Source organism: Bos indicus, chromosome 9 (assembly GCF_029378745.1).
Source record: "Bos indicus isolate NIAB-ARS_2022 breed Sahiwal x Tharparkar chromosome 9, NIAB-ARS_B.indTharparkar_mat_pri_1.0, whole genome shotgun sequence".
In the NCBI taxonomy this organism is placed as follows: Eukaryota; Metazoa; Chordata; class Mammalia; order Artiodactyla; family Bovidae; genus Bos; species Bos indicus.
The window spans coordinates 14,584,396-14,589,641 of NC_091768.1; the positions used below are offsets into that span (position 1 = coordinate 14,584,396).

Genomic DNA, 5,246 nt, shown 5'->3' on the forward strand with positions numbered 1-5,246 from the left:
CTGTTCAAATCAGCTGTTGAATGCCTCTAATGATTTTAATTTTTTATTTCAGGTATTGGATTTTTCAATTACAATAAGAAACTGAAAGGAAGAAAAAAATAAGGGGGAAGGCTTCTCATCCTACCATCCTCATAACATCCTGGCTTGACCAGCCAAGGCACCCACTATGGAACACCGCTCTGCTCTGTTTTGCTGGCCAGAGATAAGAACGTCCACAAGGCCTCTGCCTCTGCAGTGGAACACTCTTTTCAGGGGCTCCAGCAGTTCTGCTGATGGTAATGACCATTTTTCTTAAACTGTTGGCACAGGGGATTTCACATAGGCAGCATGAGTCAAAGACTATGAATATACTATTTACTGACACCTGTGAGACAATTTGGGAGGAGGCAATGGCACCCCACTTCAGTACTGTTGCCCGGAAAATCCCATGGATGGAGGAGCCTGGTAGGCTGCAGTCAATGGGGTTGCTAAGAGTCAGACACGACTGAGCGACTTCACTTTCACTTTCCACTTTCATGCATTGGAGAAGGAAATGGCAGACCACTCCAGTGTTCTTGCCTGGAGAATCCCATGGACGGAGAAGCCTGGTAGGCTGCAGTCCATGGGGTCGCACAGAGTCGGACATGACTGAAGCAACTTAGCAGCAGCAGCAGTGAGACAATTTTAGGCACTCCCAGATACACCTGGAGAGATTATGAAGTAACGCAGAGATGCAACATATTTTGAATATTAAATATTAATGTGACATTACATATTATCACAGACTCTCTCCGCCTTTTAAGTAAATTTCATTTTTTAGAGCAGTTATAGGTGGAATCAAAGCATTCATTGGTATATTTCCTAAATTCGTGTCTTCCTAAACTAAATGCTATGCTTCTGATTGTTATAGGTTTTAATGCAGGGTATCTATACCCTTCTATTTAAATTCATTTTCTTGTAAAATAGCTTATACTTTCTGGAGTGAAAAGCATCTTCTTTTGAGTAATAACTATTTTGAGTGGTTCATCAACCTTTCCTTTATTTCTACCTTTACTTTCATTTCTGCTACCTTCTGCTTGGTTCACCACTGTTTTAGTGAAAAGTGGTGAAGAAACTGATTTACTTTGTGTAATATTTTTGCCAAAATAACACTGGAGTTGCCAAAGGAAAATAAAGATCCAATCAGAGAGAGAGAGAGAAAGCTTAACAAGCCCAAAACAAAGGCATCCATTTTCTTGCAAAGGCATCTGGTAATGGGTTGCTTCTAGTAATGGGTCCGTTTTCTCTTCAGGCACAGATTTCACCTTCTTTTCAGATGAAGTTTCAGTTTTGCTGTCATGAAACAAAAATGATGGTTCTCATTGTAATTTGGTTGAAACAAACAGGGAAAGGGACTGTGTTTCAACCAACATTTTATTAGTTTCATTTTGATAATTATTACTGCCACTGTTCCCATGTTCAATGTTTGCTAAATAAATCTGACAGTCTTTAAAGACAGGTGTCAGGTCAGAGTGGGTTTGACCCACTCTGGGTCAAAGATTGAGGAAAGATTGAGGGCAGGAGAAAAAGAGGACAACATAGGATGAAATGGTTGGAAGGCATCGTTGACTAGATGGCCATGAATTTGAGCAAACTCCAGGAGATAGTGAAGGACAGGTAAGCCTGGCATGCTGTAGTCCATGGGATGCAAAGAGTTGGACACAACTGAGCGACTGAACAGCAACAATTCACAATCTATCGTGAAGAGAAAGTTTAACACAGCTAACTTCTTGTTAGTCGCATTCCCTTGGTATGCTTTATCTCAATAAATACAGTGTAAATGGGGATATTAGTTTTGGAATTTGAACTCTCTATCTTACCATTTGCAGTAGTAGAATCAAATGCTGTCTTGGTCCATGTCCCAGCCTTTGGACTAATGAGAGAAGAGGTACCAGTTATCACTCTTACCATTTGATAGTCCTTGTGAAGGTTGAATCTCAGTGCCATTACCAAATCCAAAAAACTCTTGGCTCCTCCAGAAAGTCCAACCAAATCTTTAAAGCCTTTAAAAAGCCCTTCCATTGTCAGATTGAATTTTAACATTTCTACATTTTGCTTTTTCTTAATGACTCTATTCCTCAAGACTTCCTCACTGACCACAGAGAATGTGCCCACATCTTCTGGTTTGTAATCTTGGTCCCAGTTCCTATCTGCTTATTCCTTTTCTGTGATTCTTTTGGCAGATCCAAGGTCACCCTAGAGGAGCTCGGGTCTAAGGTAGCTGCTGGTCTCCTGGAAGAGCATTTGGCTGCTCCCAGTTAATTTCTGGGGCTTGTCTTATGCCCCAAATTTTATGATTCTTAAGCCTAGCGTCTAAAACACCATTTCCCCCAGGGGCCTCAGTGTGAGTAGGAGACCCTTCCACTTGGCTAAAGACAACTTTAGTAACAGCGCCAAGCTCCAGGCTGCCACCTTGTAACTACGAGGGCATTTTATACTTTTTATTTACCAAATCTGGCAGCCCTACACTGGGGAGTGAGATATTCCAGGGACGGGATGAAAGATATAGTCAAGACTCAGCAAACCAACTTCATCCATAGGATCTAAGAGGATTGGCTTGTTTGTATGGAAATATAACCAAGATCCCTGCACGGGGGTGGTACATGGGGCTTAGTTTCTGTTGAAAGCCCCTAAATAAGGGAAAATCACCTGGGGAGGGGGAAGTGTTTTCTATACCTGAACCAAGTATCCTGAAAGCAACTATTTTGAATCAGGATTACCTAAAAGTGGCAAAATTGTTTTCCCTTGAATAAAAATAAACATTCTTGGGAAAGATGAAGTTACATTTCAGAAAATATGAATTTATGATTGTAGATTTTAACCTGTGACCATTGCTTCTTTGAGAAATCTTGCCAGTTCCAAGATATATTAGCAGGACTGCAGGTAGCCAGAGGGCAGGAGCAGTCACACCCCACACAGCGTGGGCGAGAGAGAGACTTTGCTTCTGCGGCAGTCACCACCACGGCAGGTCCCTGGATGCTCGCCCACTTCTTCCCCAGAGGATCCAAGAATACCCAACACTAAGTTCTCTGTGACAGTTTGCAACAAAAGCAGAGGGGTCTCAGAAACAAAGGGACTTCCATAGGCGTGAAGTTGTTTTAGATAAAGTACGGGAGAGGTGACAAGATCTGAGCTCTGATGGCTTCTCGGAAGGCAAGACAACCTTTGTGTCAGCGGATTCATAACTTAGAAAATGCCCAAATAAAGAATTAAATATTTTCTATTTAATTGACTTTCCTGAAAGGCAACACTTGTGTTTATAATTTATTTATTTTAAAAAAGTGGTAAAGAATCTGCCTACAATGCAGGAGATGCAGGAGACACAGCTTTGATTCCTGGGACCGGAAGATCCCCTGGAGGAGGAACTGGCAATCCACTCCAGTATTCTTGCCTGAAAAATCCCGTGGATAGAGGAGCCTGAGAGGTTACAATTGGAAGGGTCACAGAGTCAGACATGACTGAGCAACTAAGCACAAATTTTCTTTTCAAAATAATATCCTTATTTTTAATAACAAAAACACAAATAGTCATAAAAACTTATTTAAAAGAAAACAATAGCAATCTCTTACCTCACAGTTCTTCATCCAGATCCCTGCTGCTGCTGCTGCTGCTGCTGCTAAGTTGCTTCAGTCGTGTCCGACTCTGTGCGACCCCATAGACAGCAGCCCACCAGGCTCCCCCATCCCTGGGATTCTCCAGGCAAGAACACTGGAGTGGGTTGCCATTTCCCTCTCCAATGCCCGAAAGGGAAAAGTGAAAGTGAAGTCGCTCAGTCGTGTCCGACTCTTAGTGACCCCATGGACTGCAGCCCACCAGGCTCCTTCATCCATGGGATTTTCCTAGTATCTAAAATTTACCTGAGATCTTTTCTTTGCCACTTACTACTATTCTGACTACAAGTTTATACCTTTTGTTATTCTACATTCATTCAAATGGGGTTTGTGGCCCATTTCCAGATAAATATGTACGTCTTCAATATGGAGTCTGGAAGTCTGAGTGTCTTTGTAATTCTTCATGGTGGAAAGCACAGTGAACTATCCCAAAGGACAAATTAGTAAACAAAACTGAATGTTACTGAGCACATAGAAGCAAACAGCTGCTCTGAAAAACAGAGACTGGGAAATTCCCATTGGTAAATCTGTTTTTAGTGATGACCAAATACCTGTGGTCTGGATCCGCTGCACATCAATGTTCTTGTAGCTCTTCAAGCCATGTGTAAACAGGCTCCGAAGTTATTTGGAGATCCACAAGAGAGTCACAGTACATGTATGAAAGCGGTGGGGCAGCCAATGTTTCAGTGCCAGGTCTCTCTGCTTTACTAGGCGATAGAGTCAGTCACAAGGTCTTCCCTCTGTGTGCTTATGGAGAAAGTAATCTCTGACGTCCCTTTCTCTTCTTATGAGGACACAACTCTTGTGGATAGGGCCCCCTCCTTTGACCTCATTTATCCTTAAATACCACCTTAAAATACCAAGAGATGGCTCATACCTCCTTAAAGGGCTTATCTCCAAATATGGTCAAATTCGGGGTTAGAACTTCAACATATGAAAAGGGATGAGCCATAACAAACAAAAATCATCTAAGTAAATATCCAATGGTTACATGTTGTTCATACATCAAAGTGTATATTTACTGCTCAGAGGGTAAGTCTGGGAAGGTTGAAAGCAGGAATTAAAGACACAAAGTTTTAGTTTTCCCTCAATTTCACTTGAAACTAAAAGCATGTCTGTAAATATGTTATTGCAAAGCAGGAGAATCAGCTCTATAAATCAGGATATTACATTACAGTTAGTAAATCTCTCTTCTAAAAGGAGGTATCCTTATCTGTTGTGATCTATTTTACAAAAATTCACTAAAAATAGATCAGAAAATTATTTGCTTCTGGAGACTATATAATCTCAGCAATCTCTACCCACAGATTAATTGCAACTCTGAGTGTACAGAAATTGAATAAAATGTTAACAGTAAGCCTGCTTCCCTTAGGAATTTAGTATATTACTAGAAATTATGGAAATAGCTTTTCATAAATTATTCTAGGAAAGTTTAAAACTGAATTTCCATATGTCTTCCATATTTTTCAGAGAAAATATTGACAAATTTTGTGGAAACATAATTTCCTTTAAAATCTAAATCAATTTACAACTGTATTTTCCTATTTGTGGTAGATTGTCACACTGATGAAAAGAATAAAAATAGCTATTATGCTGTTCTCTGTACTTATTAGTAAT

At 40.5% G+C, this 5,246-nt stretch overlaps 1 pseudogene; it reads right to left on the minus strand.

The window, feature by feature from the left end:
* Positions 1 to 892: 892 nt before the first annotated feature.
* LOC109563464 (nuclear pore complex protein Nup50 pseudogene) lies at positions 893 to 1,648 on the minus strand (annotated as a pseudogene).
* Between the last annotated feature and the right edge of the window lie 3,598 nt (positions 1,649 to 5,246).